Here is a 23,084-nt window from a genome sequence, read left to right on the forward strand (position 1 = left end):
CATTTTTCTCGGATTAAACTACGGATTGGATTCGAACGTGCTATTCAGCTGCCGTAGCCGCCACAATCCACCAGACGCGCTATGCGAAGCCGGTCTCGCAACGAGCGATGATCGCTCCAAACTTCTCAACTCCCGTCGCGTTCGGCGCCTAGCAGACGACATGCTCGGTGGGAGGATGATTGACAGGAGCGTGTCGTCATTTCTACGTCACCAAAAACGTGGCCGCGCCCAGCGGCTGGCGACGTCGGCGCGAAGTGGGCCAATCGCGCGCGCCGGTAACCGAACGAACGCGCCGAACAACCATCTCCGATCGCACCCCAGGAGCACGCTCAGGTGGAGAGAGTTTCGATGAAGCCGAGCCAGCACAATGAAAGTAGATAACCGGATGAGAAGGGTGGTGCCGGCGTCTGCGATTGGTCCGAGACCCCTTGCTTAGCTTGCGGTGGCTGATCGAAAATCGCCGCGGCGTGCAAGGGAAGGTCAAAAATGCACTAAAACGCATCCTAAGCAAGGAAGAGTTGGCAGAGTGATGTCGTATACGTGCCGAAATGCATTGATAATGTATTACTGCCACGCCAAAATGTTTATTGTACGCAAGCAAATCCATGTTCACGGGCAGATGCGAATCGCGAGCGCCTGAGCGATCGGTGGGCAGCCATCTTCTATTCGCAACTTTCACGGCCTATAGGGGGCGCCGCATTCAATCCAACATAGCTGTCCGAGAGATTAATAACTAGAGCAGTCGGTGCAGTGCTGCGGTCGTCTTGCTCAGTGACATGTTGTTTCGCGTCGTCATGTTGAAATGTCTCTTCAATTTACACGCCCGCTGTCGTTAGCCTGCGTAATGGCTCACATTGGGCGAGCAGAACGCAGGATTCGAAGCCTGCTTGAAGGCGTGGAAGCCCTACACGCTGGTCATCTTGTGTGCTGCGGCATAAAGGCGTGCACGTTGACGTCAGTGACTGTTGAAGGCCTTTGCATAAAAACTTCGCTGCTTCGAAGCAAACCACACGAGCTGTGGTTTCAGTTTTACCGCGACGGTGTTATTAAGAGAAGTGACCGTGCTTTCTAATTGCTATTCTATTAATTTGACCTCTTTGAACGGGTACCATGAGCTTTTATAGGGTGAGGTGCTCTCTGCAAGTTGTTACTTAGACCGCTTGAATAAGCCGCCGTGTCGAGAAAAAAAACCTTCCTGGTGTTGCGCGACCGAAGTCCTTTACATAGACGTCGTGAAAAGCAGCCCTAAAGCAGCGTTCTGTGTGCGAAAATTTGTCTAGTTATCCCTACCTGTGTTCACAAAGCTGGATGTTGAACACGAGAAGTAAACAAAAAATCATATCTGACCGCTTTTGCGAGCTAATACGATGACCATTCACCCCTGTAATTTAGTTATTGCGCTTTACGCGTGCTGTGCAAGCTACAGTCTTGCGGTAGTTTTACAGCCTGCGTGAGTCCTACCGCGTCTTGCCTATAGGCAGATCAAGCGATACATAGCCGATATTTACCGGTCCGCGGCAATGCTCGCTTCATTCTTCCAGTTATCTTTATAAAATAATATACACGCAGATCAGCTGAGGGTTCGCTACGCGAACACTGCACAGTAGTTTAACGTTTGTTGGACTAGAATTTGTTACCTTACGAGTGCAGTCAGGCGCGCCTGTGCACACGTTGCAGCCGCGCATCGAAGTGGCAGAAGAGGTACGCATTCCAGGTCCCTCTACGACTGCGTCACTTTGCTTCGATGCACAAATGAGAAACTCATCTCTCTTTTCGAAAATGGTGGAATGTCAAGCCGGCGTTGCAGAACACGAATGCATGAACGAGAACAAGAAATTTTGAAGCAGGTACAAGGCTTCACGGAGAATGTTTGCGCGCTAACGTAGCCGCAAATGCATGAGTGGTGTCAGGGTTGGGGGCTCAATCGCATCGCTCGTGATCCGTTGTCAAGATTGGAGTCCGGCATGAATTCGAAGGTAGCTGGCCCATGCCGTCGTCCAACTTATCCACGCTGAGGACGTTGATGAAGGGAAGGACTGCTTCTCATTGAGAACGAGGAATATAGGTTTATTTACACTATTTACATGCAGTTCATCAGTCTAGCATGACTGCGAGAGAAAGTACGTCAGTCTAACACGACTGCTTCAGAGAGTGTCTCAGTCTAACATGACTGCTTAAGAAGGTGTGTCGAGCATCCGCACAACAGCAGTTTTTAACCACTCGGTCCTCCCGCGATACAAGGTGACGCGAACGTTCGTTTAGTCCTGGTAAACTAGCCGCGTCTCCGCGGGACGGTTTACACACACACATGCACATACACACGTGTTCACGGTCCGAAACCGACACCACACGAATTTCGTAGAACTCGGAGCCGTCCCAGGTAGCGCGACCGGGTAGCACATTGTCTTACGTCTTGGTCGGCGCGTGGGAAGGAGCCCACGACGACGTTCCCGCGGCAACTCCCCCACTCGTAGCAGATCAGGTCCGCGTTGTCGTGTTGCGCACAAAGCCTGCTTCGTCGAACTCCTTCAGTCACAACGGCGACGAGGCTAGAGCGTAACGGTGACGGTTTCAGCACAAAGCCTGCTTCGTCAAACGCATCCTAGCTGAAGCGACGGAGAGTGGAGGACGTGCGTATTGTTCCCGACACAAAGTCGACTTAGTCACGCCGTGGCTAGAGGTTGGCGGCGGCATTCCAAGATGAGGCCGCCACCGCTGGCGTAAATGGCTGGCAAACTTGCACTGCAGCTGGCCGTTCTTAAAAGTGGCAAGAACGCAAGCATCAATCATCCTACAACACATTTCAGTTAACATTGCGCATTATTTCTTTCCCTGCACGTAATATAGTGTTATGCCTACGTCTTTATGGAGGTGCGTCTATCCGCAATTTCCAGTGCTGGGAATCGTCACTCATCTGTCGTGTTCCAAAAAAGAAGACCTCCGGCATGAAGTGCGCACTGCAAACCTTCATCGCTTCTGTGACAGCTTTGCCGATCCGCATCTTAATAATCAATTTCTTCCTCATGGACGCAGCTGGTGGGAATGAGTGACGGTTCACATCACCTACCGCATAACTACCGCTCGGCACCCATTGCGGCACGCAGCAAATACGTTTACTTCTATGTTTGCTCATTCTGAGAATGTTAAGTGTCCTTCAGGATCCTACGGGAGCTTTGAACGCGTTAAAACATCAACCAAAAGTGAAGGAAAAGCGTAGACAACACCAATACGCTACGCGAACGGGCAGCAGCCAGAGGCGAGTATAATCTTTCGATTCTTCCCGGCCGCCGCCGCACGACGGCGCCACCGTACGTGAACGTTGCGAATTCCCTTTGGAACGGGGCACTTCCCAGCTATTCAGAAAAACATTGTTTTTTTTTTCGGCGTATGAATGCATCTTTAGTGCGTACACGTCATTTTGACGCGGTTAGCTTTCACGGTTTCGTGACGTCGAGTGACAGACAGCTGAAGTGAACGCAGCCCAAAAAACGCTTGACCAATAGCAGAGGGCTGATGGCGAAAAATGCATCGAATCATAAATAATTATCATTCATTCCTTTTGGTACAATCACGCATAATCAGTGTGCACATATTATATCAATATTCCGCCGTTTTCTTGACGTCGCGTGAAAGACAAGCGAAGTGGGTGTGGTCCGAACATTTTTTTACCGATCGGGGAGGGCTGATTGCAGAATTGGAATAGAAAAGTTTGGAATAGCTTTATGTTATAGCTTCCTATGTCTGTTCGCCAAATTTTATTGCCGTCTGCATTTGGAAAAATACAGATGGCAGTGAAATTCAAGCCCACTAAGGCAGAAAAAGTGCAATAAACAAATGGGCTGCTTTTTAAAACTAACATTCAGAACTCGAAAACCATACTTCTTATGCACACAAACATTGTTCATGAGCCAAATACACCCAGCATCATTCGCTTTACGTAGACGTCAACTAGAGTTCTGGCTAAGAAGTTGTGTGTGAAAGACGCCGATGAGTGAATTCGTCTCAGGTGTGTTGTGTGCTAGTCGTCCGTCACCAGTATTTTTTTTTTTTAATATTGAAGTGCTTTACGTTGACTCCAACTCTGTTGTCTCTTGCAATATCGATTAATAAGTAAGGTTGGACACGTCTGAGTATATGTTTCGATATATCTGCAGAAGCATGAGTAGTGAGAGTCACCGTCGGTGACTATATTAGATATTTTGATGGCTTGTATAGTTCAAAAAAAAAAAAAGAGCACGACTGTAGCAATTAAAGGGTATATGCGCATGCGCTTTGCCATGCAGCATATCGAAGATGGAAATAACACGATGAAACACGAAACCAATATGCTGTGCTAAGCCGAAGAGGCCAAGTTTATGTAAGCAATTCTCATATAGCATGAAGCGATGTACAGCGAGCACGCGTAATACAATAGTGCCATATTGGACTGTAGTAAATTACTTACAGAAGCCAATTTCTGAAGGCACATTATAAGTTGATAAAAATAACTATAAGGGTTCGTCCCGTTTACGCGCTTTGGAGAGTCGATGACGTGTCAAGTCTCTCAAAGTTCAAGCTCGTGCGTGCGCAAAGCCGAAAGGGCAAGAATTGTTCATGAATTCCATGTCAGTGTCTCTGCGCTCTTTAACGCACTCGCGCTCTTGTGTGCGTCATTCATTGTTTAGATTGAGCTGCTGCGATCAAAAGAGTGCGTATGCTGGCTGAAACATCGTGAAATCAAGCCAATACAAGGTTCAGAAGTGCAGAACCCACTGTTGACCTTTAGTTTGTGACAGTAACATGATTGAACTGTGGCACTGAAGTCTACGGGAGCTGCAAGCAGCGCTATTCAGCCAGCATGTGCATGATAGCTGGAGAGTGGGCTTTGCCTAAACTTCGTCCTTCTGGCTTTAAACGTCATCGCGACATTGCAAAGGGATGATTTTGAAGAAAATGTCTTCTGCGTTTCAAAAAAGTACAGATTGCTTTCAAATTTAATTCATTTAAGTTCAATGAAGCGTGACAAGTAAATTATTATCCGGGCCGGTGAAGTAAACAAAATCATGCGGAACAAAACGCCCACGCTCGTAGTAAAGGATACTGCCCAAGCGGTGTGGGTTGGCTTGTATCCGCTTTTTCGTGTTCGTTTTGCACTTTGTTTTAGAAAATCTTTTTGTTATCTTTTATTGTCGCTATACCGTTGTCCTAATGACTTTTCATGCAGCGCATAAGCAAACATTTCATTTATATTGTGGCGTATTACGTGCCAAAACCCCGATATGATTAAGAGGCACACCGTAGTGGGATCCGGATTAATTTCGACCACCTGAATGCACCTAAATCTAAGTACACCAGGTGTCGTCGCATTTCGCCCCCTCGAAATGCAATTGCCGTGACCGCCCAGTCAAAAACATTAATGGTCCAATTGGAAAAGTACCGATTGGGCCCAATTGGTTTTCAACCAGCTGGAATTTCGCCATCAGTTGGAGGGCACCAATTAAATCTAATTGGTAAACCAATTAATAAAGCTATTGAAGCTGGTCAACCACTTGAAGTAGACTGGTATACAACTGATATAGCAGTTTAACACATATGCTCCTCCAATTGAAGTTATCTGGGGCTCAACTTGTCCTCCAATTTAAGCTGCATGGTGCTCAACTGTTGAACCAGTTGAAGTAAACTGGCGTGTCACATCTTAACCAGTTGTACATGTATGGTCATCTAACTGAAGCTAATTGGTGCCCAACTGATCAACCAGCTCAAGTAGACTGGTATTCATCTGGTTGACCACTTGAACACATGTGGTTATCCAATTAAAGCTAACTGGTGCCAAACTGGTCTACAAATTGAACACTCATGGTTATCCAATTGGAGCGAAGTGGTCATTCAGTTGAAGCTAAATGGTAAGCACCAAGTGAACCAGTTGAAGTAAACAGGTGTCCTACATTTTAGCCAGTTCAACGCATATGGTCATCCAATTGAAGCTAACTGGTGGCAAACATGCAACGTGGACCTAGGTGCACATGCATGAAATAAAAACCATACAAATGACGTGATTGTTTTTTACAATAATTTATTACCTTTAAACATGGTGTGATGGGGCACCAACTACGTGGAAAGTAGGGCATTGTTAAGACTATCTACACATAGAATACAAGTGGTTACGATGGCAGGAGACTAGGAATTGCATGCAACGTCCCGGTGACATTCTTATTCCACTCCTGCAAGGAAATGGTTTGTAACATCTAACCTCCCAGATGTCAGAGCACACTCTTTGCACAGGCTAATTATCCAAGGAGGTGGCAGAAAAATAGCACTGTTGGCGTTGTTCGCAACAGCTTGCAGCTTCAGCAGTGAGAATGGCCAAAAGCAGCACCTTTTGCAACAGCTGCCTGTTTCGGTTGCATGTCGCGTACATAAAAAGATAGAAATTGTACTGTCCTGAATTAAACTGTATACATTTTAGATTGCTAGAGAAGGCAACCATCAGAACCACAGAACAAAAACAAAATTTCATGCACAGTATTTATTTATTTATTTATTTATTTATTTATTTATTTATTTATTTATTTATTTCATTACCCTGAGGGCCCGAGGGCATTACAGAGGGGAGTGAGTACACTTGAGAAAGGGGAAAACAAAGAAACAGCAATAAACTTTTATAAAACTAAAATGAAAAAGAAAGGGTTACATCAATACAATAATGGAAATTAACAATAAATAGCGCATAGTAGAAGGGAAAAAAAGGAGAAAACGGTGAGCGTACAAAGCGTCAAGAGATCTCATTAACACAGAAAGAAAACATAAGAACTGACTCTCAAAACATATATGCCTACAAAACAGATTGATGGGATCAAAAAAAGGGCTAAGCAAAAATAAAAAGGATGACAATGCTACAATTTCTTGTGTTTATGACAACAGCAAGTTAGTTAAAGCAGAGATTGAACAAATAGGGGCTTAAGAACATTAGAGATGCATTAAAATGACATGAATGTTCTAAAGGCTTTGTGATTTCCTTGCGCACTATGAATAACTGCTATGAAAGACCCCCATACTAGCAATACTTTTTAAAATGTGGCTCTTCACAAGCACAGAAAAGATAATATTAAAAAGGAAACTGGTCTGCCTACAAATACATTGCTTTCGTAGCAGGACCGTTAAAACAAAAATGTGCGATGCTGTACAGTATTGTAGGCAAGCTGTAAATACCTGCTCCGACCTAAGGCTCAAAAGTAAAGTCGGAAGTATGTAATAGTAAATAAATAAATTACCACTGAAACACGAGATTATGAATCATTGTGACTATGTAAAACTGATATGCCGGCCTAACGATAGACGTATTAAATAAAAATACTACTAGAACAGAACATAAATCACTATTACATTGACTATTACGAGCAACAACCAGGTGTACATATAAATAATTTATTTACTAATAATTCACTCTCACGCGAAGCACGGCTTCTAACGAAGCCGTGCAACCAGATGTACATATAAATAAATTATTACTGAATACTCTCGCGTGAGAGTATTTCAGTATAACTTCCACCCCAGGAGCCTGCTGCACCCAGTCATAGCTTGCTTGTGGGTCAAGCTTGTCCTCTTCCCTGAAAAATGATGAAAGATGCATAAGAGCAGAAAAGCTTCAAATTCATGCACATCATGCAGCAAAATGGTGGTGCGGCCCTGGCATTACATTATGAATATATCTATATTGCAGCTGCAACAGATGATAGGGTGGAGACGCAAAACGGCGCTTGAGGGGTAGGGCCAAGAGCGCATGCGCGCGGGACAATGCGAATTACCTTCGAGGGGACCGCAGCTAATAAATGTTCACTCGTTTGGTACGCGTGATGCTCTCTTGCCTTACTCTGCCGAGAAGCGCGTTCCAATAATAGCAAGAGGGCTGCTGGCTTGCTGCAAAAATGCTATTCTCACAGACTTTCACACAAAATAAGCAAATCATTACCATAATTGTCCCATAAAAAGTACACGAATAAGTTTCCTATTGCTGTAATGCAGTGATGGAAGTAGCTTTTGGTGTTTTCGAACAGCTTTTCGAGCAAGAAAAACAGCGTTAGTTGTCACACCACCGCTGCACACCCATGTTCACGCGCCGCTATCAATGGCTTAAAGACTGAAAATTAGCTTGGCTTGGTCACTTGGATGACCTACAAGTAGCTTTTAGAACCATTACAGTTCATTCAGCCTTCATTCGACATGGAGGTTACAGAAATATTGTGAGCCTAGGTGCAGATGTGGTGCGATAAATATGAAATGCAATCGTTTCACCCATTATGTGTTGGTCTTTCTGTCTTGGTGCAATTGGTGCAGCACTTCCATTAATTGTAATGGATTAAAAAAAACTGATAGTAAGAGAGCTGATGCTGCGCATCATTTGTAGTGGTTGCGCGCTGCTAAACTATATTGACTTCAAGAGGGATCTCTCAGAAGATTAGGGCTGCATATTGCTCCCAAGCTACATACAAATTTAGAACCTTTCCGAAATTAGTGCCCAAAACATGCACAACAGCACTTACCGTTTGGCAGCCTCTCACGGTCCATCAGCTTCTGAACCACAAAATGGTTCAGCTGCAAAAGGTGTTCACGGATGCCCTGGCGCTGCAGTCATTGTCTGTGGCAGTCTAAAACCCAAGAATTCACAAGGTCTCACTAGCTGGCAGCAAGAAACAATTTTAAACGTATACAAAGGCTCTAAGACGATTCACTTACCGCGCATCCCTTCCACCTTCGAAGGTGTCAGCGGTGCCTTTGCAGGCCGACGTGGACATCTAGAACACTGCTCACCTACGAGACAGAAATGGACTATTCACCATAATGCTGCAACTTTTAGTTATTAAAAAGGCTACAGTAAGCTTTAAAGTACAGTTGCGCACCGTGTAAAGAGCGGTTTTCAATTGTTCCTTAGGCCAAATACCCAACAGGAGATCTTTTGCAAAGAGTGAATCCTTCTGATGGCCTTGGATGTGGCTCCACGTATGTTCATTGATCTCCAAGCCATGGCCACTGTCCACCTGCACCAAAGAAATGTGTTGCAAAAAAATTTTTAGCGACCATTTGAAAAAGCAATAGCTGTTACAGGCACGCACAAAGTAATTTAACTTATGGCATGCATATAGTAATAATACAAAATAACTGTTCAAGTTGCCCTTTAGATGTGCATCTTACCATGCTGTTACCCTTTCTTAAATAATCGGCTGGTGGTGGTTGTGGTGGCATCGACGGTTGGATTCTCTGGAAACTTTCATTATCTTGTGCTTCCCTAATGGTAGAATCGTCAAGTGACATCTTATGGCATAGAGCTCCACAGTATCCTGCATTATAAACGTGATATATGGCTCGTTACAAACAGCAGATTGCAGTTACTTCAAAAAGACAGCCTATCATCACCCGTTGTTGAAAATTTGATATGTGAAATAGCAATAAAAATGGTAATATATTTAAGTTTTAAGAAAACCACATTTTAAACAAAACATTACAGCTATACGCAGTGCATACACATTACAAATAACACCATTTCGCAGCCACAAAAGTACGGAAAGCTGAATACCATACCTTTGTTGCTGTCGAGCATCATTACCATTTTCTCTTGGAGTGTCATGTTCAGCTGCCTGAGGGCCTTTGCTTCCTGCTCGAGGGTTCTGTTCTTAGCCCGAAGATCTTTCATCGTTCTCTTTTCTTTTTTCTTCTATTATGTCGTCTAGCCGCTGTAGCTTCTCACGGAGATTTGTTTGGACACAAGGGTGGCAGCTAGTGGTTGTTTTTTGGTGTCATGCTTGTCGGTGTATGCATTGTATCCAGTGAGCGTGGGAATGCAATGTACTTCTTGAAGTGCTATAACGTCTGGTGGGTGAGGATGTGTGGCTAGGAACTGTGTGAGGGAACCCCTCTTCCTTTGATACCCTCTACAATTCCATTGCCACACCCGGAAGGTGGTGGTAGTACGCCTCTTAGGTATGGTTGATACCGCTTCGCTGGTGAGGGCAGGTGTTGTTGTACGAGCCGGGCGGGTATAAAGGTGTGAACTTCTTGGTTCTCAAGTGGCGTTAGTGTCATGTGGAAGTGAGTTGTTTTGATGGCTGAAAGTTTAGCTAAATGTTGCACTGATGAATAGTTTCGTGTCAGTCATGGCTTGTTGTATGACCTGTTGTAGCATGTGCTTGGCATCAGCCATGATCTCTTCCTTCATTTTTTGCATTTCCGCTCTCCAAACAGTCACCATTTCCTCTATCATTTCGCACACTTCTTGTTTGGTGCAGGAATTGTGAGGGAGCTTCTCAGGTGCGAGTTTGTGTGTCTGGGTGAGTGAAAGCGTCGCTGTGGGAGACAGTTTGTTTTGTTTGTTTGTTTGCTGTGCGGACGGAAGTGAAGGAAGGGAGGAGGAAAAAGGGGGAGACTGCGCTGACCAACTCACCGCTGTCACCTTCCTGGTGTGATGGTCGGGCGTTTTCGTCCACGCGGCCTGAGGTTCCTTCGGTAGCTGTTTCTGCTGCGTCAGGCTGCGGCTCCCAGATCGGATTCGACCACGTAGTTGCTTCTGGTTCTTGGACGGCGTGCGGACCCTGGACGTACTGCGACTTTGGGACTGGCTGTGTCCCCGGGATCGGTAGCGAGGCCGACCACGTGTTGCATCAGTAGTCGCAGGTGCCACACCGTTGAATGTCGTTACCTTGCTGTACTTCTTGTCGGGCTGGAGTTGTTGCTCCGCCATTTTCTGCTGCTCTCGGAACACGTGGCTCTTGTGAAAGGGTTTGCGTCGCCTTACTGGACATCGAGAGTCAGTGGCGGGGTGCTCACCACCACAATGAAAAGATTTCAGCGTGCAATCATGTCCTTCGGAGGGGTTGGAAGTTCCGCACGCAGCACACCGGGGTTTATCCGGGGTTGGGCAAACATCCGCTCGATGACCCGTGGAGACGCACACGCTGCACAGCTGCTGTCGGGGTTTATGAATATAGCACCGGTTTTCTGCTCCGTAATAGTAGATGTACCGGGGAACCCGAATGCCAGAGAACGTGATGATGGCCGTGGTTGAATTTCCCATCATTCTTGCATGTAGGACCTGAGCCATCGGTGATCGGATATTTGTCATCCGCGTTGTCGGCATTGTGTTCTTTTCTATGCCGGAGATGACTCTTTTGCAGGAAGCATCCGGCGCAGCCACATAGGCCTGAACCTCGTACTGCTTGTTTTCCAGGCATATAGACTTGATCAGCTCCAGTCTTGCCGCTAGTTCTTCGTCCGGTGTGCTGACCACTGCGACATTCTGCTCTCGGCGTATGCGGATGGTTAGCTGGTGGAGCGTGCTCTCGTTTGATTGAGCTGCTGTGCCTATAGCTCTGGCTATAGAGAGTGCTGCGGCCACTCACCGAGATTCAGTCCATCTATCGGTCGGAAGACCACTTTCAAGTCGTCGATCGGTAGCGGGGGCAGCTGCGAGCTCTTATTGCGCAATGTCAGATGTAGGTGGTCCTGCTGTGCGGGTTCGGCGTTGGGTGGAAAGCTCGATGTAGCTTGGACCTGTTTCTTGCGCTTTCGGGCCACGAGAAACAAAGCCCCGTCTTCGTTGTCTTGAGTCGGTTCTTGATCCATAGCGGCGGCTGGTGTGGTTTCGTCCAATGCTGCGGTAGGCAGGGGGTCTCGGGCAGCCATCGTCACGGTAGCAGTGCAGTGGGCATGGGCGGCACGCGATGCTGCCTCGCTGTAATCACGGCGCCTACGTTAGGCCTAGCGCTGCGGCCTGCTCGCCTCGAAATGTCCAAGGGCCAAGGTTTCCCCGGATCTGGGAGATCTTGGTCTCAAAAGATTTCACCCGTTAAGATCCGTCGACTGGTGGTGGTAAGCACGTTGTAGAAACTAAAGATCAGCTGTGAGGTGTTCCAAGAGCCGGAGCCCATTCGGAATTGTACCTAGGAATCGATATGAAACCAGCTTGTTTTTACTTAATATCTACAGTGCACCCAAATCGCGACGAGACGACTTCGGACAACTTTTTTCGGCCGCCAGTAAACAAGCCAAAAAATTGATTATTCTGGGAGATTTCAATGCGTCCCACCCAGCCTGGGGGTACCAAACAGAAACTCCAAAAGGCCGCCGTCTAGCCCACGCCATGAACCTTCATCAATTCACTCTGCTGACAGAACCTGACGCACCAACCAGAACGGGCAACAGCGTAAGCAGGGATACCTGTCCTGACCTAACAATGTTCAAGGGGTTGACTCAATGCTCCTGGAACAACCTAATAGAGAATCTGGGCAGTGACCACAGCATTCTAGCCACAGAAGTCCAACTGGTGGCCGTACGCACCCCAGAACGTCCGGCGCACTTTCCGGCGCAACAGAACCAAATCTCAACAACACGACCCGCCATCTCTACGCGTGTGGACACAACAGCTACAAGCAGATTTTAAAGCAGCCACTAAGCAACTTACTGCAACAACGGAGACACCGGATGTGGACAGACATCTGCTCCATCTCTGGGATGCTCGAAGAGGCCTGACCAAACGATGGAAGAGGCAGAGGCACAACCGTAGGCTGAAACAAAGAATCACCTGGATCACAGCAGAAGCTTAAGAATACGCCATCAGCCTCACTAATAGCAATTGGCACAACCTCTGCGACCGCCTTAATGGCACACTAAGTAGTTCCAAAACGTGGTCCCTCCTCAGAGCACTACTCAACCCAACGCACACAAAAACGCATACAACGAACACAGTCCACACTATCATCCCCAAAGAACAAATGGATGATGACGCGCTCCTCCAAACACTGCAACAGAGATACATATCTATAGCCACCGACCGGAGTACAAAGATTATCCACACGAGGAAGAAACCCAGTTGGACGGCGATATTACAGAGACAGAAGTGAGGGCAGCCGTACGCGGCATAAGACGAAACACGGCGCCCGGAGCAGACGGCATTCACTATGCACTGCTACGCAACCTCGACGACCAGGCCATACGGCAACTCACTGCATACTACAACGACAATTGGAAAAACGGAATGCTTCCACAGGAATGGCGACACGCCGATATCACCTTAATTCCGAAACCCGGGAAACCGCTGTCCCTCCAAAATCTCAGACCCATTTCCCTGACTTCGTGTATTGACAAACTCTTCGAGCACGTAGTTCTAATTCGCCTCCAGACTCACCTCGAAGCGAACCAATTCTTCCCCAATACCTTATTCGGCTATCGACCAGGTCTGTCTGTGCAGGACATACTCATACAACTTAAGGAGGGTGCTGTGGGCAGTCCAAGTAAAGCTCAAACAAGAGCCATTCTGGCGTTGGACCTCAAAGGAGCCTTCGATAACGTCTCACATGGCCTCATTCTAAACAACCTTGCATTCTCCCGATGCGGAAAACGCATTTATTATGTCCATGCCTTTTTATCTGACCGCACAGCCACCATCGGCCTAGGTGATATTCGGTCGGATATCATAAAGCTTTCCGGCAGAGGGATTCCCCAGGTTCGGTTCTGTCACCCACCCTGTTCAACGTGGCGACGGGAAAGCTACCACCGCTCCTCGACAAACTTCCGAACGTGCAGCACGCCCTGTACGCCGATGATGTTACAATCTAGGTGACCACAGGGTCAGACGGCGCCATTCAAGACGCACTACAGGAAGCCGTAAATATAGTTCAAGAGTATGCAACAGCCGGAGGACTCACATGCGCAGCTGAGAAGTCGGAGCTCCTGCTTGTATTCAAAAAACGAAACAAGGCCGATATTCCACCAGCTATCACATTGCATCTCAATGGCAACGTTATTCCAAGGGTAGACAGACTACGTGTACTAGGCCTTCACATACAACACAACGGAAAGGCCACACATACCTTACACGTGCTTCGCCAACAACTTACCCAAATAACGCACATGATAAAGCGCATTACAAACCGCCGACAAGGACTAAAAGAAATAGACGTACTCCGAATTGTGCAGGCCCTCATAATTAGCCGATTAACCTACCACTTCCCCTATCATAATCTGACTCAGACTGAGATGCACCAGATGGACACCCTCCTCCGTACGGCACTAAAGGCAGCGCTGGGACTACCCTAACGTGCGTCTACGCAGCTCCTACTACGACTGGGGGTGCACAACACCATCCGCGAACTAGTTGAAGGTCATCTTAACAGCTAATTGCAACGTCTGCAACGAACAATGCAAGGGTGCCACATTCTATCCCGGCTAGGATACCAAACACCAAGAAAACCACAACAGGAAGACCGCACACTTCTTCCGCTTTGCATTCGCAACAAAATTCACGTGGCCCCAATTCCCCAGAATATGCACCCTGACTGTCATAAAGATCGAAGAAAGGCAAGAGCACAAGCCCTGGCTCGACTCTGGCGATGACACATCAAACACACCAGTCCTATACACCGACGTGGCCCGCTACCCACAGAAACGTGCCCTATCTCTAGTCGTGCTAGATAGTGCAGACATTCTGAGGGCTTCGACCACGCTCAACACTGTGGACAGTGGCACGGCGGAAGAGGCTGCTATCGCCCTAGCCATCGTACACGCTTCAACCATGCCGGCGCCGGATGGACCTATCACAGTGGTCACTGATTCTCAGACCACCTGCAGGACTTTGGCACAAGGGAGGGTGACACCCTATACACACCGCATCCTTACATCATTACACCCCACAGCGTTACACAAGGTGCGTATCGTCTGCACACCTGGACACGCTTCTATCCATGGTAATGAACGCGCTAATGCGGTAGCCCGAGAGCTCGCTAGCCGGGCACCATTGGAAGAGCTGTCCAACCCAGACGACGCACCGACATAACCACTGAACTACACTGAAACTCTACAATATTACAGAGATACCAGGAGACACTTCCCTCCACCACATAATTCCCTTAATCGAGAAGATGCCGTTGTGTGGCGACAGCTTCAAACTAATTCATTTCCCTGCCTCTTTTATCTTCACCTCTTCCACCCCACACAATATCCCTCATACTGTCCCTATTGTGGAGCAAAGCCCACGGTATATCATTGCACCTAGGAGTGCCCACACCTTCCGGGCTACTCCCCTATTCCTTCACCTTCACCTTCCTCCTGGGAGACTGCGCTGACCAGCTCAGACCCGCAAGAGCAGCGACGGCTGATCCGGCGGGCACGCGGAGCGGCGCGAGCCAATGTGGCCCTGAACTAAGGGCTCCACCCTGCGAGGAAGTCGCACAATCTCATGACAAATAAATATTGTCTCTCTCTCTCTGCCTCACGGAGATCAAAGACACGGCTGTCGCCAATATCGTCCACGTTCTTCCTTTTCGGTTTCTGCGAAGAGGCCAACGCCTCTCGTTGCCTGATGTCCTTTGTTTTCTTTTTCAGTATTTGAAGAAGTCCATGCTTCGGTCCCGCTTGCTTTCTTGCAGGGCACTGCACAAAAAACCATAAAACGTCTTACGAGTCTACTTTAAGAGATTCCATCCATAAGCAATGATAACACTGAGTAAATAGATACCCCTGGCTGAACATCATCATCTTCCCACTCGCAGTTTAACGAATATGCCGTTCGCTCAAAGCGAAGCCTCTGACGGTTCCCGCCTTCAATTTCGAAGTCTTCCTCAGATTCTGGAATATGTTGAGAGGAAATAACTTCATTAAGAGCTATGCCTGTGTGACGCATGCTATTAGTGCAAAGGAAAAAGAAAGCGTTGCAACATATTTAGTAGTTGACACACTGATACTTATATTGCGCATGCTTATTTAATACGCTTTCTTATTTGTATTAGGCACATCAAGATTTTCAGTAGTCCAGCTGCATCAGTATGCTCAATCTGCACATAAACCTCGAACAGCCGGAAAAAATACAACTGTACGTATTTTCAGGAAAAGCATGAAACATTTTCACAGTTATTCGTGCAGCCGATATGAACTGTTTTTGCATAACTACTGATTATACAATTGTGTTTTAGTGCGCATGAAAGACAGTAATTGCATAAATGTTATAAAAGATTGCTTCGCAATTGAATTTCTTAAGCGTATTTGAATATTACAGAAGTTGAAAAAATACACCTATTACCCTCATTTCAGGACAACAGTACTTGTGATAGTGCAATGTCAAAATCTTCTTTTATTTTAGCGCACAGTCTACAATGCCAGCACATTGTACATTGCGCAATGTACCAGCCAATCGTACATTGTACATTGTACATTGTACCAGCCAATTGAGCACATGCACCGGGGAGCAATATCAATTGGCATATTCGCACCTCGGAACACAAGATACACTGAATATTTAACTTGAGAAAGCAAACGAAATGTATACTAGGCTTTCACATAATGAGCTTACCTTCCAAGGCAAGAATTCGAGCCCGGTAATAATCCGACATCCCATCAGGATCCGGCCACTTCTCAAAATAGAAGAATTTTGATTTGAAGTCCTTTGTATGTTGAGGGCTGAAGTTTTCAATGTCCTCAATGCTCACCCCTGCCAGATTCGGGTCATCCTCATAACGCGCTTTCGCGTGGTTTATCATTGAAAATGTTATTTTTGTTAACTTTCCCGTGCTCAAAGACAGTGTGCCCGAAAAGTAGCGGAGCACGATCGCACGTGGAGGTACAGTGTACTAGAATGGGGTACATTTGGCAGCGCACTGTAGGGAACGCGGTGTATGTGAAGAGCCATGCTAGCCGTGTGCTCGTACTTTGAGCCGCATACCGACACAAGAAATATCGCGCTGTGTAAACGTACGTGACTTCTGTTTTACTAAATTTAATTTATTGACTTCATTTTTGTGACATCTATATTGGGAAACAAAATGTATAATACTGTTAAATAAAATATTCAAATGCGAAACAGGGGCCCTATAACGTAAAATTATTCCAATATGTTTTCATTCCAATCTCCTGACGCCAAACTTGCGTAACCACCGACGCAAGCATCGGGCGGTCACTCGCAGGGTTGTCTAAACAGACCAATGAAACGCTTGCCTCGTTCAAAGATGTCAGTTTTGTTTGCTTGAAAAATGAATAACATTGCCTACACTGAGCGGCTTGTGTTATCTAATTGGCTCACAAGAGGCGAGGAGCACGCTCAAGTAGAAAGGGATTCAATGGGGCCGAGCCACTGCACTGAAAATCGATAACCGGATGAAGAGGGTGGTGCCAGCGTCTGCGATTGGTCCGCTTTCCCTTACTTAGCATGCACTGGCTCGTCGACAATGGCGGCGGCATGCAACGACAGCTTAAGAATAACGCTAAAACGGATCTTCAGCAAAGAAGAGTTGGCATAACGAGGGCGTGAACGTGCCGAAACGGCTCGAAAACGTTACGCGGCCACGCAAAGAGTTTTATTACACGCAAATAAACCTATGGTCTCCGGCAGGTACGAGTAGCCAGTGCATGAGCGATCGGCGGCAGCCATCTTTTATTCCTTTCGGAACGGGGCAGCTTGCGGCTATTCCGAAGAAAATTCAGTTTTGTTCGGCATATTAATGCATCTTAAACACGTACACGTCACTCTGACGCGGTGAGTTCTTGCGGTTTTGGGACGTCGCGTGAGAGGCAGGTGAAGTGGGTGCAGCCCGAAAATTTTTACCAAAAGCCGAGGGCTAATGGCGAAATAACTGTTTTTCTTTCGTTCGGTCAAATCGTATATGACCAGTGTGTACACCTCACATCAGATGGGGAGCTATCGCGGTTTTTGTGACGTGAGGGGGGGGCTAAAAAAAAAAGCTTTTGACCAATCACGGAAGGGTCATTGGAGAATTGGAATAGAAAAGTTTGGAATAGTTTTACGTTGTAGCGCCCCAGGGAACATCTACCGCCGTTCCTACGGAGTGATTCCCACGTGTTACATGTTTATGAGGATTTAATAACAAAGCGCCTATTTCTTGAGGGAGCCTTAAAGTTTCATAAAGAATATGTAACGCTCCAAAAAGAAAGAAGAGAGGCCAATATGAAGGGTACATTAACTATGGACCAGACTTCATGCTACCGAGTACTTCGCGGGCTCACCAACGCAGTGTTTGTCTTAGTTGTTATTCTAATACTTTCGATGTGCGCTTGTCCCGCTGTTTTATTTGTGCTGAAAATTCATACGGGACTGCAATTTTTCGTTCATGTAATTCAGTAATGCACCCAGCATCGTTATTTGCTCTGTCCACACGTGTAGTTGCTGAGGGCAGCAAAAAATATTTGCCGCAGAACTCATTCCTACAAGGCGTGGTAATGCTGAACTACGCTATTAAAGATTCCTTATTAAAAAGTGCCGACCGAAGAGAGTGCTATGGCTGTTACCTTTGAGTACAAATAAAGCAGTGGTAAAGGGCAACCGTCATTTAGACACCAGTTACTACATTTTCTTCCATTAGGAGGAAGCTTTATCTTGACGCCCAACTCCTACTTCCGTATGAAACGCAGAACTGGTTTTATAGAACAACCACTGTGCCGATTTGAGCGAACCTTGTTGAATATTAGAAAGTTAAGTTCTAGCGACAGGTAAAAGCAGAATTTTGACTAAGGGCCTCGATATGTTTAAAGTACGAAGTTCACAAACCCGTCATTCTGTATACCGAAAGCCGCTGTCGTAGTTAAGTAACTTGCATCTATTAGAACGTCTAAAGCGTACAGTGTGAATTCAGAGGTTATGTGAAGTTGCTACAGTATTTTCTAGAGCTTTGCAAAAACCTACCTACAAACCAGTGTTATATTTCAGAGTGGTAAATCATACATAAATTTTGTCCGCTTTAAATGCATTATTAGGTGCAGTTTAGAGAATTGTGGTATCGATTTTCATGGCTGAGTCAAAGTTGCCGAGTCTAAATTTTTCCGTTTTCAAGAAATGAAAAATAATGTTACCCAAGAATTAAAAATACGGTACTAAACACGCTGGATTTTGATTTTCTTGTTTAAATGCAACAGACCTATTCGAAACCAGTGCTATGCTTCTCAAGGAAAACGATTTCTCATTCCTAATTATTTAGATGACAGCTACCGAGGTGGAGCTTCCTCTTAAGGCACGCACATATTTCTAAGATGGGTTTCTATGTTCAGGCACTGCCAACAGATGCACCCGTATCTGACGATGATGCACCTGCTAACAGCACAGCAGCTGCACCAAGCCAAGCAGCAGGTAGAGCCCCATTCTCGACAGAAAGAAGCGGACACATCGGGTAGTGATGATGAACAGGTGAGGTAGTATGTTTCGGATCTTAAGTGCATGATATAATAAGCTATATTGTCGCAGGAGGCTAGAAACAACGTTTGGAGTGCAACGGCCAGCAGCACGACGACAGCTCATGCTGCAGCATGCCAGCTCGATGACTTCCCATGACGCATCACTGAATGATGAACAGATGTATGCATATATATAAATGAACTGCTGCCTTATACAGTATATGTCAAGCATGCTTAGCATCTTGACCAAACTCACTGCGCTAATGTGTTAGTGCAGGCTAGTTGGTAATCCATATGCCTGTTTTTTAGTGCAGAATTTACAATGACAACACAGGAAACGTGAAAGCACTTGACCCTTTCTTCGCACTGTGTGTGCTGGCATAGCAGATTCTGCGCTAAAATAAAACAAGATTTTGACCTAGTACCACACTGAGTGTATCTATAACAGGAGGTACTGTTCCGCTGCTCTCTTTCATTATTATTCTGTCTTTTTTTCTTGCAGCTGTTCATGTCTGACGACGACGCTTCACAGCAACATGTTCCTGGAGAACTGACTTCAGACAAGAAGATTGTAGGTCCATCAGAACTTACAAGAACTACACAAACATGTTTGAGGTCAATACGACCTTGCCGATATTCTGGTAGCTGAAGCTAACAAAGAAAAATTTCGTCACTACATTAACATTCATTTCTTACTTTAAAAAAACTTCGTCTGCGTCGCTTCTTGTATGCCTTCTTTGCTTTTTTTTATCTGAGAATTTTAGAGTTTGTGTAAACTTGACACTTCGCTGTATTATTATTAACGATGCGCTTTATGTTCTGTATAATTGTTTGCTCTTTATACTGTGTAAAATTTTTAAAGCTTCCCTTACCCAATGCCCATTCTTCGGACCTGTAAGGTATCTTAAATAGATACATACATAAGTAAATAACTGTTGGTTAGCCACTCACCAGGTTTGGGCATCGCAAATGGTTCAGTGTATGTAACATACCGATCTCTGCTAGAAATTACACTAATGTCTGTTGTAAAAGAATGTTGGTTCAATATTGCTTCAATTGAAATTTCATTAGTGTTTTTCGGAAGCACTAAGAAATGCAATCACAATTATACAAAAGCAAAATAATTTTCTGATGCGCATTACATCTCTTATCATTTGCTTTAGGATGAATGGACTGCTTAATCACAGGAGTATGGTCTCGGGTTGCTGCTTATAGAGTTGAATGTCAGGCTATTTTTAGTTTTCAATTTCAGTACTGTAATTTGCTCAGCGAGTTGCTTCATATTAGTTGGTAAAAGTGTTCAAGCAGCTTCTGCACGTTTGATGACCGCTTATACAATTTTTTTTTCATTTTTGATAGGTTCTTTGCAAAAATATTCTGGTGTGCTTTCGTTGAGGGGGATGTCCACATACACTGATAAAGTCAGGGGGGCATAATTCTTGTAAGGGGGAAAGATGGCTTGAAACATTAACATAATTTTATTTACCTGTATTTCTGCATTGGAAGACTTCTTCAAAAATGTAAATGAGCTAGCTTTCTCAACAACATATTACACTTGCCTATGTATAATACATCTGATGGAGCCTAGGTGAGCCGTTTTTTAAAGCTGAAAATTAAACATGAAGACTGGTGTCATTTAGAACGAAGTTTATGGTGCTAAGTTTATTGCTGCATGCGTGTGAATTTTTTCAGTAAGGGTTGCAATCAGGTTGTCCATGCAGTAGGTTAGAAAATGTTTTAGTTGAAATTGCCTGCTTCTTGTTCAGGGAAGGCATCTAACACAACAGCTCCTTTTGGGGTCCAGTGCCTTTTATAGAGCTCAACAGTACATGTACACAGGTGTGCACACGCTCAATTTGGTTTGGTTATTTCTTTTCTACTTTCAGCAGTAAATGCCTGACTGCTCCTTGAGGCCTGCTCGTTGTGACAGGTCATATTCCGGGGAATTATTTTATGTTGTTGTCACTGAAAGCGCTGTTCTGTCTAAAGGTGATATTCTCGTCATGGTGCTGAGGCACGTTGTAAAAAATAATTTATCATTTACAGGGCTGACCAACATCTTAGACCTTATCAACAGAAATTTTGAATGTGCAATATTGCCGCATTCTCGGTACCAGCTCTCCAAACTGTTGAGCAAAACGGGCAAAACAATATCATATTCTTGTTTTTGCCCTAAATGCGTCACACATATAGAAAATTTTGAAACAAATTCTTCTTTTCGGTGCACACAGTGCGGACACAAAACCAGTGTTTCCAGTCTATCAGATTTGCCTTCTTTGTGACTCTCGATGTGGAGTCACAGTTGCAAAGATTGTTAAAAGACTGCACACTTTTTGACCTGACAAAGCCACTTCACCATGATAGTTCACTTGGTGATATATGGGATGGTGAAATGTAGCGAAGATTATCAGCTGCAACACCATAGTGTTGGCCCCAGAATCATCATCGCATTAAACGCTGATGAGACGCCACTTTTCAAGTCACGTGGCACGGCCATTTCACAGGCCCATTCAGTTGATGGTGAATGAAGTTACTACTAAGCAGAGGATGTGCAAACGGGTTCTTGCAGCCTTGTGGTTCTGGAAGGAGAAGCTAGGCATGGAGCTTCTTCAAAGCGTATTTCTCAAGCAAGTAAGCCAGTTAAGTGAAAATGGCTTCGTATTGGAGCGACAGGGGCAACTTCAGACATTCAAAGCTTATTGCATTTTTTGTACAGTTGATTCTGTTGCCATGGCGCCCGTGCAAGGTGTTACTCAATTCAATGATTATTTTGGGTGTAATTGGTGCCTGAAGGAGCTGGTGAATCAGCGAAAAACCAAGCAGAGTCAGTTAATTCCACTGAGAGAACAAAAGGCTAGGTGCTTGCAGACATGCAAGCAGCCATTGCGGAAGGGGGGACCGTTCATGGTGTGTAAACATTGTCTCCGTTGATCCCATGCACTTAGGTAATCGCTTTAAGAAATATTCACTCTTTGCGGAGGTGGACGTTACGTGGCGCCAATTTTTGAGGCCCAATGTTGACGTTCAGCACGCAGATGACAGTGCTACACTGCGGCCTGCAGGGAGCGGCGAAACATTGACGTCGCGGTAAACGCAAGACGCGTTCATGTGTTTTTCGTCTATGCAACTGCCGGCGCTTAGAGTTGCATGCCGTGCCGTTGTAGATACGACCTAGGTGACACGGTGACACTGTATAGCTTGTGTAGTCTCAGCTTCTTTTTCGTTTCAATTATTACTTCGTGAATAAGATAGCCACGGTTGACCTAGTCGTTTATTTGAACATTGTGTGCCCCGGAATGTAGACATGATGTGCATATAAACGTTTTGCTCTTACGTCTCATATTTTAATTGTGCTGTTTAAGGTATATAGCTGTTCCGCATCTATTGTTCTTAGTTTTTCTTTTTCTCGTGCTAAATGATATTGTACTTAGTTCTCAAAACGTCTGCATTCTGTTTTATCAGGACTTGTACATTAAGAACTTGTTTCACTTTGTTCTGCATAGAAAAAGGAATAAACTCTGTGCAATCAAATGAACACTCTAACCGCTGTCCCTCATGTTCTTGCAATTTTCAAACGTGGTGACAGATTGCCATGAGTGTTAAATTTAGTATTTAATTTATAATCTCTCAAAATGAGGCCCACATTTTCACCTTCTATAGAGCGTTCGTTCATGCCCGTCTCTCTGTGCACGCCTGTCTCCACTTTCGTTGCAGTATTCTTTCCGCAACATCAGCTCGACATGCACCAACAATGACGAACTCCCTCATAACCTAACGGTAACGAGGGTCTCGAATCCGGCAACATTGATGCCTTCAGGTAGCACGCGTGGGTTTATTGACCAGTTGCCTTCACCCAAAAAGATCACGTACTCGTGATGCATGCGGCAGAAAGGATGTTCCACATCCACCGCCAAGGTTTGTGAGTGATGGCGCTGGCTAACATT

General features: G+C 45.5%; 1 long non-coding RNA gene across 1 annotated transcript; it reads left to right on the forward strand.

The window, feature by feature from the left end:
- The first annotated feature begins 15,614 nt into the window (after positions 1-15,614).
- Positions 15,615-22,677, forward strand: LOC129384277 (uncharacterized). Its single transcript, XR_008612011.2, has 4 exons — positions 15,615-15,835; positions 19,018-19,153; positions 19,211-19,321; positions 19,643-22,677. It is a non-coding gene; the product is annotated as an uncharacterized lncRNA (long non-coding RNA).
- Positions 22,678-23,084: the final 407 nt, after the last annotated feature.

The sequence above is a fragment of the Dermacentor andersoni genome, chromosome 8 (assembly GCF_023375885.2).
Source record: "Dermacentor andersoni chromosome 8, qqDerAnde1_hic_scaffold, whole genome shotgun sequence".
NCBI classification, from domain to species: Eukaryota; Metazoa; Arthropoda; class Arachnida; order Ixodida; family Ixodidae; genus Dermacentor; species Dermacentor andersoni.